This window comes from Suncus etruscus, chromosome X (assembly GCF_024139225.1).
Source record: "Suncus etruscus isolate mSunEtr1 chromosome X, mSunEtr1.pri.cur, whole genome shotgun sequence".
NCBI lineage: Eukaryota > Metazoa > Chordata > Mammalia > Eulipotyphla > Soricidae > Suncus > Suncus etruscus.
Window position 1 is genome coordinate 21,344,306 of NC_064868.1, and position 12,924 is coordinate 21,357,229.

The 12,924-nt window shown below is 37.1% G+C and overlaps 1 non-coding gene and 1 pseudogene across 1 annotated transcript; one reads left to right on the plus strand and one right to left on the minus strand.

Moving 5' to 3' along the window:
* Positions 1-695: 695 nt before the first annotated feature.
* LOC126000342 (U6 spliceosomal RNA) lies at positions 696-802 on the plus strand. Its single transcript, XR_007492687.1, has one exon. It is a non-coding gene; the product is annotated as a U6 spliceosomal RNA (small nuclear RNA).
* An 11,244-nt stretch (positions 803-12,046) lies between these two features.
* LOC125998709 (60S ribosomal protein L39-like) lies at positions 12,047-12,208 on the minus strand (annotated as a pseudogene).
* Positions 12,209-12,924: the final 716 nt, after the last annotated feature.

The window sequence follows — 12,924 nt, forward strand, 5'->3', positions numbered from 1 at the left end:
AGATATTTAAGTTTATGTGACACTAATGTAAATGGGTTGGTTTTTTGTTTTTGTTTTTGTTTTTGGGTGACAGCCTGCAGCGCTCCTGAGTCATTCCTGGCTCCAGGCTCAGAAATCGCTCCTGGCAGGCTCGGGGCACCATATGGGATGCCGGGATTCGAACCACCGATCTTCTGCACGCAAGGCAAATGCCTAATCTCGATGCTATCTCTCTGGCCCCCAAATGGGTTGTTTCTTTTTCTTTTTTCTTTTTGCTGTTGTTGTTCTTAATGTCCTTTTCTACTCTATCATTATTGGTGCATAGAAGGTCATTGACTTTTGTGTGTTAATTTTGTAGCCTGCCAATTTGGTATATGAATCTATTGTTTCAAGAAGCTTTTTGGTAGTCTTTAAGGTTTTCTAAACATAGTGTTATGCCATCTGCATACAGTGAGACTTGACTTTTTCCTTTACTTTCTGGTTGCTCCTGATATATTTTTCTGGTCTAATTGCTATAGCAAGTACTTCCAGTACTATGTTAAAATCGGAGTGGTGAGAGAGGGCAGCCTTGTCTTGTACCAGATTTTAGATGAAAGGCTTTTATTTTTTTCTCCATTGAGGGCAATATTTGCCATTTGCTTGTCGCAGATGGTCTTGACTATATTGAGAAAAGTTCCTTTCATTCCCATATTGATGAGAGTTTTTATCAAGAATAGGTGCTCACTTCGGCAACACATATACTAAAATTGGAATGATGCAGAGTAGATTAGTGTGGCCCCTGTGTAAGGATGCCATGCAAATTCGTGAAGCATTCCATATTTTAAAAAATGCGTGTTGGACCTTATCCAATGCTTTCTCTGATCTGCTGATATGATTATATGGTTTTTATCTTTCTTGTTTTTGATTTTGTGTATTATGTTGATTGATTTATAAATGGTAAACCATCCTTACATTCTTGGGTTCAAATCTACTTGATCATGGTGAATGTCCTTCTTCATGAGGCATTTGATCCTATTTGCCAGAATTTTGTTGAGGATATTTGAATCTGTGTGCATCTGGATATGGGTTTGTAATTTTTTTCATCATCTCTGTATGGTTTTGGTATCAAGGTGATGTTGGCTTCATAAAAAATATTTGAAAGTGCTGCTGATTTTTCAATTTCATGAATGCACCAGACCAGGATTGGTAGTAGTTCTTGAAAGGTTTGGAAGAATTCATAAGTGAATCCATCTGGGCCTGGGCTTTTGTATTTGGGCAGACTTTTAATCTCCTCAATAGTTATGGGGGTGTTTATATATGCTACATTATCCTTATTCAACCCTGGAAGGTTAGAAGAATCCAAGAATTTATCCATATCTTCCAGGTTTTCATGTTTCGTGGCATAGTTTCTCAAAGTAGTCTCTGATTAACCTTTGAATCTCTGCAATATCTGTAGTTATCTCAACCTCTTCATTTCTAATATGTATTTTCAAGTTTCTCTCTTTATCATCTTTGTGAATTTTGCCAGTGGTCTATCAGTCTTGTTTATTTTGTCAAAGAACCACTTCTGGTTATTTTTTTGACCTTTCAGATTGTATTTTGGATTTCTATTTCATTGATTTTTGTTCTAAGTTTTGATATTTCCTTCTGTCTGCCTATTTTTGGTTCCTTTTGTTGACCATTTTCTTATTATTTTAAGCTGTGTCATTATTCATCTAGGCCCTTTCTTCCTTCCTGATGAGGTCTTGCAAAGCTATAAATTTTCCTTTCAGTACTGCTTGTGCTGTGTCCTATAAATTCTGATAATTTGTGTCTTCATTGTCATTTATTTCCAGGAATGTTTTGATTTTTCCTATTTAATTTTATCTTTTACCCATTAGTTATACAACAGTAGGCTGTTTAATATACAGGTGTTAACATTTTTCTTCTGTGTCCCTTTGTGTTTCATCTCTAATTTCAGATCCTTGTGATCAGCAAAAATACTTTGCACAATTTCTTTCCTTTTGATTTTATGAAGGTATGCTTTATGTGCCAGCATGTGATTTATCCTGGAGAATAACCCATGTACATTGAAGAAGAATATGTATCCAGGTTTCTGGTGATGTAGTGACATATATATATATATACATATATATACTCTTTCTTCTATTTCTCTTTTCAGGGCTAGTATATTTTTGTTGTGTTTTAGTCTGGTGGACCTATCAAATGGTGACAGAGTAGTGTTGTGGTCTCCCACAATTATTGTGTTATGATTGATATCTTCTTTTAAATTTCTCAATAATTGTATTAGATATTTTGCGAGTATGTTTAGTAGTGTGATTTCTTCCTGTTGCACATATTCCTTGATTACTTTGAAATGTCCATCTTTGTCCCTTACAACTTTTCTGAGTCTAAAGTTTGTGTCATCTGATATTAATATAGCCACTCCAGCTTTTTTAAGGGTTTTGCTTTCTTGGATGGTTTTCCTCCAGCCTTTTATTTTGAGTCTATGTTTGTTCTGACTATTCAGGTGTGTTACTTGCAGGCAGCAAAAGGTTTGATTTAGCTTTTTGGATTCATCCACTTTGCCACTCTGTGTCTCTTTACTGGTGTATTTAGTCCTTTGAGAGAGATAATTGTCATAGGATTTAATGTCAGCTTTGTGTCAAAGTTTGGTGTGGCTGTTTGTCAGTCTTGTCTTAAAGGAGACCTTTCAGTTTTTCTTGTAAGTCTTATTTTGTATCTAAATTTTCTGACCTGTTGTTTATCTGTGAAGTTTTGTATACTTCCTTCAAGCCTGAACGTGAGTCTGGCTGGGTGCAGTATTCTAGGTGAAGCATTCATTTTATTCAGTCTTGTCACAATATCCCACCACTCTCATCTGCCCTTGAGGGTTTTTTGTGACATGTAAATCTTAAGAATGCTCCTTTGAACGTAATTTCTCTTTTTGATCGTCCTGCTTTCAGTGTTCTATCCCTATCTGTGGGACTCATCATTGTGACCAGAATGCATGTTGGCATGCTTTTCTTCAGATATCTTCTAGCTGATACTCTTCAGGCATGCAGAATTTAGTTGCATGCAGTCCTTAGCTCTGTAATGATCATTACTCTGTAATGATGTTTTTGACTGTTGATTCTTCCTGGCCTCTGGGACTCCAATGATTCTTAAGTTGTTTCTGTTGAGTTTATCAAAGACTTCTATTTTCATCTGTTCACATTCTTTGAGTACATTTTCATGTTCTGATCATTTGCTTTAAGTTTCTTTTTCAATATCTTCTGCTGTATGGAGTTGTTCTGTAACTCATCTTCCAGCTCACTGATTCTGTCTTCGGCTGTTGTTACCCTGTTGGAGAGCCTTTCCATTGTGGTTTTCAAATCATCTACTGAGTTTTTAAGTCTTTTTATTTAAGATTAGATTTTATGCTTTATAGATTTATGTTCTGTTAAGCTTGTTCTATGCGTTCTTTGAATTCAATGAACAACCTCCATATTTCTATTCTAAACACCTTATCTGAGAGTCTATTTAGACGTTGGGTATTTTGGGGTCATCATATCCACCATAGTCATTCTCTGTGCCTGTTGCTTTCATATATTGTTTCCAAATTGTCAAAATTGTAGTGTTATTTTTTTCTATGCATTATGGTTGGGTTTATTAGTTAGAAAATTCCTGTGGCCATAAAGTGAAGCAGACCTGTCATTCTCTTCTGGAGCCCTTGGTTGCTGTGTAGCCCCTAGGAGATTGTTTTTTTCTGAGTCTTTCTTGGCGTCCTCAGTAGAATTTATTTTATTTGATATTCTTTACTTTTTTTAAATATCTTTATTTAAACACCTTGCTTACAAACATGACTGTGGTTGGGTTTCAGTCATGTAAAGAACACCCCCCTTCACCAGTGCAACATTCCCATCACCAATGTATGGGAGAGAATAGCAGGCAGGAGGAAGCAGTGAGTTTTTTCAGTCCTTCTTCTTGTTGCTAAGCACACAACAGTGGTCAGGCACCACCTCCCCTTACAGGTAGAGAGAGAGAGAGAGAGAGACAGAGAGAGAGACAGAGAGAGAGACAGAGAGAGTGAGAGAGACAGAGAGAGCCCCTGGCTGCTGTGGAGAGTGTAGGAGATAGCTTTTGCTGGGTCTTTCCTGGCCTTCTGAAGCAGAATTTCAGGGGACAGACCAGCAAGGATGAGGAAGCAGCAAGAGATTTTTCTGTCCTTCACCTGGGGGTTATGAACACAGCAGAGGTCCTTTTATCAAATATCAGTTGACATATATTTTGAGTACATCACTGGATATTCTGTCTATTCTGACCCATTTGTCTGAGGCTTTGTCTTTTTTCCAGGACCATGATGTTTTGATCACTCTGGCTTTATAGTAAGCTTCAAGTTAGGGAAAAATGTCAACAAATTTCTAGTTTTATCATATGGGATTGGCTAACCTAGATCTTTTGTGGTTCCATGCGAACTTTATACTTTATTTTCTAAATCCTTAAAAAGAGTTTTCTGAATTTGGATAGGGATTGTATTGTTTTTATATAGTAATTTAGTTAAGATTGTCATTTTGATAATGCTGAATCTTCCTACCTATGAACATGGGATGTTCTTCCATTTCCTTAGATCCTCTTCAATTTCATTCTGAAGCATTTTAAAGTTTTCATGGTATAGTTCTTTCACTTCTCTTGTCAGGTTGATTCATAGATACTTGATATTTTGGATACTTTTTGAATGGGATTGACTCCTTAATCTCTTTCTCTTTGTTTCTTTATTTGTATAGAGGAATGCTACCGTCTTTTATGTATTGACTTTGTATCCGGCTAGTTTGCTGTATTGGTTTATTGTTTCTAGGAGTTTTACTGCAGACTCTTTAGGGTTTTTGATGTATATCATCATATTATCTGCAAAATGATAGTTTGACTTCCTCTTTCCCTATTTGGATTTCTTTGATTCTTTTCTCTTGTCTGATTTTTATTGCTAGGACTTCTAAAACAATGTTTAATAAGAGTGGAAATAGTGGAAAGTCTAGCCTAGTATCTGTCCTTAGTGGAACTGCTTTCAGGTCTTTGTCATTAAGGATAATGTTGGCTGTGGGCTTTTGAGAGATAGCTGTGACTATCGTGTGGAAGGTTCTTTAGAATCCTAAGTTGCTGAGTGTTTTTGTCATGAATGGGTGTTGAATTTTGTCAAATGCCTTCTCTGAGTTGATTGATATGATAATGTGTCTGTCTATTTCTTCTCCCCTTTTTTTGATGGGATTAGATGTTTTATCTTGTAGAGTTATGGTAGTGTCCTGTATATTTTGGATATTAGCCCCTTATCTGATGGGTATTGGGTGAATAGTTTCTCCCACTCAGTGGGTGGCTCTTGTATCTTGGGCACTTAATATATTCCCATCCATTAATATCTGCTTTCACTTGCTTGGGTAGTGCAGTTTCCTCCTTGAAGATGTCTTTACTCTCAATGTCATGGAGTGTTATACCTACGTGTTTTTCTATATATCTTATGGTTTCAGGTCTGATATCGACGTTTTTCATCCATTTGGATTTTACCTTCATACATGATGTTAGCTGGGGGTCTATGTTCGCTTTTTTGCAAATGGCTAGCCAGTTGTGCCAACACCACTTGCTGAAGAGGCTTTCTTTGCTCCATTTAGGACTTCTTGCTCCTTTATCAAAGATTAGATGATTGTATGTATGGGGAACATTCTCTGAGTACTCAAATCTATTCCACTAATCTGAGGGTCTGTCTTTATTCAATAGCATGCTGTTTTGATAACTATTGCTTTGTAATACAGTTTAAAGTTGGGGAAAGTAATGAGCCCCCATATTCTTTTTCCCAATAATTGCTTTGGCTATTTGAGGGTGCTTATTGTTCCAAATAAATTTCAAAAGTACCTGATCCACTCTTTGAAGAATGTCATGGGTACCTTTAGAGGGATCGCATTAAATCTGTACAATGCTTTGGGGGGTATTGCCATTTTAATGATGTTAATCCTGCCAATCCATGAGCTGGGTATGTGTTTCCATTTCTTGGAGTAGAGTTTTATAGTTTTCTTTGTATAGGTTCACATCTTTAGTCAAGTTGACTACAAGATATTTGAGTTCGTGTGGCACTACTGTGAATGGGGTTGTTTTCTTTTTACTCAAGGGGCAAAATTGATTAACATAATGAGGTAAACTAACAATACATAATACAGTGACATAACATAACATAATATAATTGATATAATAATACATGTAAGTAAAAGAAAGTTTCTGATTAAAAACACATTTTTTCCATAATGGCTTACATATTTTTCACAGTAGTATTTTAGGTACATATTAACATTGAAACAGGGGAGTACCCATCACCAACTATGTCCTCCTCCCACTCCATATATCAGCCCATATATCCCACCATCACCCCCCGGGCTGCTAGAGTAGGTGGACCCCTCTTTGTCTGGCTTACTATTAGTGATCACATATCTGTTTGGTCCTGGAACCCTCCCTTGTTTCCCCCCTTATTTAAGAAGCAGGGTTAGAAAAATCGGGGTATGTGGTTTTGTTTGAAGGAAAGAAAATCAATAGATTGGGGTACAAAATAAGAGGGAAAAAAGAAGTCAAAAGTCAAATACACTGAAAATGGGCAGAGTCCCAGGCTTTCAACCTCAGTTTGAGAGAGAACGTAAAAAAGGTAATTGAGATACCACAACAATACAGAAAAAAATATTGAATTAAATAACCAGTGAGCACTACAGCAATAAAGACAGGCACCACACAATAGTCTCAGTTCTGAAATTGAATCATGCTCAAGTGCAAAAAGAAAGAGAAAGACAAGACAAAATAAAATAAAATAATATTGGAGACATCAACCGTAGTCTCCACACCAAAATAAAGATGTCAAAAAAATCGATCAATTGATAAATAAACATGTGGAAAAATGATTGTTTTGTGCTTTTTTTCTCCTTTTTTTATTCCCCTGCATAGGCACAGTAACTATTGGGGATATTGTAGAGGGAATTCCCTTGACCTAGGAGATACAGGGTTTCTCCACGCCTGAAGTATACTGTCATGGGATTAACTCTAGACTCCTTGCATGATCATTTACTCTCCCCTTGCTGCTTTCGTGGTGTGTGGAAGACTTCTGCTTTGTCTTGGATGGTAAAATCAGACCTCTGTTTCTAGAGGTCTTGGTAGGTGTGCAGCTCAGGGAATAGAGTTTATGAATAAGTCTTTCTTTGTGGTTCTAGCAGTTATGCTTCTTCAGTGTCGTTTTAATCCATCTTCTGTAGTTGGTGTTCTTGGTTTTTATGTTGCTCCTAGAATGGAGCCTGGGATAAAGTCTTTCGTTATGTTTCTGGAAGACCCATTCAGTTGCGGTTGTCTCAGTCAGATTTCTGGAATTGGAGCTCTTGTTTGTTGAACAGATTGTATACCAAAAGCTAGGCCAGATCTTTTGTTGCTGTTGTTGTTGTTGGTCCCTGGATGCATACTGTCCAGTCTTGGTTGCAACAACCAGTCGTCTGTATATAGCGATCTTGGCTTTTGCACATATCAAAGGATGACATGTTTTCTGATTTTGTCTTATTGATAGCTGATGAGGAAGGACAACTTGCTCTTAGATCAAGTTGTTCCCATTTCCTCATTGTAAGTTATCAATTTAGAACTGGCTCGTGTTGGTGTCAGAGCAGCATTGTAAATGCCCTGGAGGGGATTTGGTTCCTGGAGCTGTTGTGGAGAACTCTGTCGTATCTGTCTGGGATTCAGGAGTTAAGGCTGAACGGTCAGTGTCTAGTTCCCTGGAGCCTAAGTTGTTTCCACATGACATACATTCAGGGTGGGAGATGTCCCTGTGTTGTAAACAAGTAAGAGTTTTTATCCCTAGTAGATAAGAGCTTGTTTTTATATGTACAATTTCCTCTTTGTTTAATATGTCTTTGCAGGAGGAAGTGGTGCTACATTATATTGCTGGTGGATTTGGGGGTGGAGAGGAAAGAAACCAGATTCCCGACAAAAACTAAGAATATATATGTTCACACATATCTAAAGGAAAAAATGTTTCTTTAGAAAAAAAGAAGATTAAATCAAAATGTAATTAAAGGGATAAAGTGGGGCCAGGAGAGATAGCATGGAGATTAGGCGTCTGTCCTTCCTTTAGAAGGGTGGTGGCTCAGAACCCGGCATTCTATAAGGTTCCCCGTGCCCACCAGGGACTTTCTCCAAGCCTAGAGCCAGGAGCACCCTCCGAGCGCTGCCAGGAGTGACCAAAAAGAAGCAAAAACAAGTCAAATCAAATAAAAAAAACTAAAACAAGACAAAACAAACAAACCAAAGAAACTAACAAGAATAAAAAAGAAAAGAAAAAAGAAAAAACAAAGAAAAAGGGGAGAAAGTGATACAGGAGATCACTTTACATTTGGGGAGAAACAGGATAAGAGGTAGTGTTATATATAGGTCTATATTTATGATGAAAGAATAGGGTTCCCCCTTGTCTCTTGAGATTTTCTTGTGAGAGGTGGGGTACAGGCAGTGAGGTCTTGGGTACAGTTCTTGCAGTGGGGGTCCTTTGGAGCTAGTTCTGGTGTCAAGCCACAGTCCACATTAGGGAGAGGTGATTAGGAGGGCCACACTGCATGAGTCTGTCGGGGTTTTGGTTATATTTTCTTGCCAGGAACGAGTTAAGAGCTTGAGTGGGTGTCTCATCACTTGGGTAGTGGCTCATTGTTTTCGTTAATTTTTCAGATTATGTTTTGGGTTTACACTTCATAGATTTCTGCTCTCAGCTTTGTTATTTCTTCTATTTATTTTTGGGTCCTTTTGTTGAGCAATTTCTAATTCTATGAGCTGTGTCATTAAGCTATTCAGGTAGGCACCTTTTTCCTTCCTGATGTGTGCTTGCAAAGCTATAAATTTTCCTCTCAGGACTGCTTTTGCTGTCTCCCATAAGTTCTGATAGTTTGTGTCTTTATTATCATTTGTTTCTAGGAAAGTTTTGATTTCCTCTTTGATTTCATCTCGGACCCACTGGTTATTCAATATGAGGCTGTTTAACTTTCAGGTGTTAAAATTTTTCTTCTGTGTCCCTTTGTAATTCACATATAATTTCAGAGCCTTGTGGTAAGCAAAGGTAGCCTGCAAAATTTTCATCCTCTTGATATTTTGGAGGTATGTTTTATGTGCCAGCATGTAGTCTATCCTGGACTACATGTACATTGGAGAAAAATGTGTATCCAGGTTTCTGGGGATGGATTGTCCTACATATATCTACTAGACCTATTCTTCCATTTCTCTTCTCAATCTAGTATATTCTTGTTGGGTTTCAGTCTGGTTGACCTATCCAGTGTTGACAAAGCCGTGTTGAGGTCCCCCACAATTATTTTGTTGTTATTGATATTATTTTTCAGATTTGTCATCAATTGTATTAAATATTTTGCTGGCTCCTCATTCGGTGCATATATGTTTAGGAGAATGATTTCTTCCTGCTGTACATACCCCTTGATTAACACAAAATGTCCATCTTTGTCCCCTACAACTTTCCTGAGTATAAAGTTTGCATAATCTGATATGAGTATGGCCACTCCAGTATTTTTCTTGGTGTTGTTTGCTTGGATAATATTCCTCCAGCCTTTTATTTTGAGATGATGTTTATTCTGACTATTCAGGTGCATTTCCTGTACGTTTTGTTCTATATACCTTATGTTTTCAGGCCTGATATCAAGGTCTTTAATTTATTTGGATTTGTTTTTTGTGCATGTTGTTAGATGGGGGTCTGATTTTGATTTTTGAAAGTGGCTAACCAGTTGTGCCAACACACCATTTGGTGAAGAGGCTTTCCTTGCTCCATTTTGGATTTCTTGCCTTTTTATCAAAGATTAGTTGATTGTATGTCTGGGGAACATTCTCTGAATAGTCAAGTCTTTTCCACTGATATGAAGATCTGTCTTTACTCCAATATCATGCTGATTTGATAAATATTGCTTTGTAGTACAGTTTAAAATTGGGGAGAGTAATGCTTCCCATATTCTCCTTCCCAAGTTTTGCATTAGCTATTCCTGGGTGTTTATTGTTCCAAATGAATTTCTGAATTCTTTGATCCACTTTTTTGAAAAATGTCATGAATATCTTTAGAGGGATCGCATTAAATCTGTACAATGCTTTGGGGGGAGTATTGCCATTTTGATGATGTTAATCGTGCAATCCATGAGCAGGGTATGTTACTCCATTTCCTTGTGTCCTTTCTTATTTCTTGAAGCAGGCTTTTGTAGTATTATTTGTATAGTTCCTTCACCTCTTTATTTAAGTTGATCTCAAGAAATTTGAGTTTGTGGGGCACCAATATAAATGGGATTGTATTTTAATGCCCATTTCTTCTCTATTATTATTAGTGTATAAGAAGGCCATTGACTTTTGCATGTTAAATTTGTAGCCTGTCACTTTGCTATATAAATCTATTGTTTCTAGAAGCTTTTTGGTAGTCTTTAGGATTTTCTAAATATAGTATCATGTCATCTGCAAACAGTGAGATCTTGACTTCTTTCTAACCTATCTGAATGCCCTGGATGTCTGTTTCTTGCCTAATCACTATGGCAACTTCTTCCTTCCAGCACTATTTTTAATAGGAGAGGTGAGAGAGGGTAAACTTGTCTTGTACCAGATTTTAGGAGAAAGTCTTTTAGTTTATCTCCATTGATCATAATATTTGCCATTCGCTGTGGTCGATAGCCTTAACTATACTATATCCTTTCATGCCCATCTTGCTGAGTGTTTTTTTATTAAGAATGGTTGTTGTACCTTATTGAATGCTTTTTATGTATCTATTGATAGGATCATATAATTTTGGTTTTTATTTTTGTTGATATGGTATATTATGTTGATTGATTTACAGATGTTAAACCATCCTAGCATTCCTGGGATAAAACTACTTGGTCGTTGTGGATGACCTTCTTGAGGATGCATTGAATTCTACTTGCCAGAATTTTGTTGAGGATATTTGCATTTGTGTTTATCAGGGATATTGGTCTGTAATTTTTTTTGGCAGCATCTGTGTCTGGTTTTGGTATCAAGGTGATGTTGGCTTCATAGAAAGTATTTGGACGTGTTTCTATTTTTTCAATTTTATGAAAAGGCCTGTCCAGTATTAGTAGTATTTCCTCTTAAAAGATTTGAAAGAATTCACTAGTGAACCCATCTGGTCCTGGGCTTTTGTTTTTGGGAAGACTTTTGATCACCATTTTAATTTCCTCCATACTGATGGGGCTGTATAGACATGCTACCTCATCCTTATTTAAACTTGAAAGGTTATATGTGTCTAAGAATTTGTCCATTTCTGCCACGTTCTCATGTTTCGTGGCATAGAGTTTCTCAAAGTAGTCTCTGATTTCTCTTTGAATCTCTGCAATGTTTATGGTGATTTCCCCCTTTTAATTCATAATATGGCTTATCATGTTTCTCTCAATTTCTTTGTGAGTTTTGCCATCAATCTTGTTTATTTTTCATCTTTTGCTTTTGTTGATTTTTTTTCAGCCACACCTGCTTGATGCTCAGGGGTTACTCCTGGCTAAGTGCTCAGAAATTTCCCCTGGCTTGGGGGACCATATGGGACACCGGGGGATCGAACCACGGTCTTTCTTGGCTAGCGCTTGTAAGGCAGACACCTTACCTCTAGCGCCACCTTGCCAGCTCCTCGTTGATCTTTTGGATTGCTTTCTGGATTTCCACTTTATATCTGCCCTAAGCTTTGTTATTTCCTTCTGTCTACCTATTTTTGGTTCCACTTATTAACCATTTTCTAGTTTTATAGGCTGTGTCATTAAACTATTTGTGTAGGCCGCTTCTTCCTTCCTAAAGTATGCTTGCAAATTTATAAATTTTCCTCTTAGTACTGCTTTGGATGTGTCCCATAATTTATTTAAACTTTTACTAAAGTAATTTATTATCATTATTGTGTCATAAATCCAAGTAGAGGCTCCAGTTTCATTATTAAGTCAGAAAGCCAAGTATAGCTTCTAGAAGAGGGAACAATGATTGAAACAATTGAACATTCAACCAAGACATTCCCATCACTTAAAGTGCATTACTGCACCATGTGTGTGCAATATCCTAGCACCCTGTAGGCCCAAAAGTGCACATGTACATGTCTCATGGGATTCCTTACAGACCCAGCTTTGTTCTTCTCAGTGCTGCTTATTGGAATTGTACCTGATCTTATACCAGTTTTCATCCAAATCCATTGAGGAATGGGCCGGTTCTGTTTTTGTTTCTTGGCCAGGAACGGCTTCATTTTAAATATCCTGTTGGAAGACATGGCGAACACTGGCCACATTCGCACAGTGGCAATGGTGGAGAAAAGGAGATAAAGGGGTGTCCCATAATTTCTGATTAGTTGTATCTTTATTGTCATTTGTTTCCTAGAATATTTTGATTTCCTCTTTGATTTTATTTCTGACCTACTGGTTTTTCAGTTGTAATCTGTTTAATTTTCAGGTGTTAAAGTTTTTCTTTTGTGTCCCTTTGTATTTCACATCTAATTTCAGTGCCTTGGATCAGTAAAGGTAGTCTGCACAATTTCTGTCTTATTGATTTTATAGAGATATGTTTTAATAGCCAGCATGTGGTCTATCCTGGAGAATGACCCATATGCATCAGAGAAGAATGTATATCCAGGTTTCTGGTAATTAGTGCCCTATATGTATCTACTAGCCCACTCTCCTCCATTTCTATTTTTAGAGCTAATCCATCTTTGTTGGGTATTATTCTGGTTAATCAATCAATGGGTAGCAGAGCAGCGTTGAAGTCTCCCAAATTATTGTGTTGTTATTGATGTCAGATTTGTCAACAATTATATTAAATACTTTGCTGGCTTCTCATTAGTTGTGTACATGTTTAGGAGAGTAATTTTTTCCTGCTGTACATATCCCTTTATTAGTACAAAATGTCTATCTTTGTCCTTTACAACTTTTCTGAGTGTCATCTGATACTAGTATGGCCACTCCAGCTTTTATAAGGGTGTTCTTTGCTTGG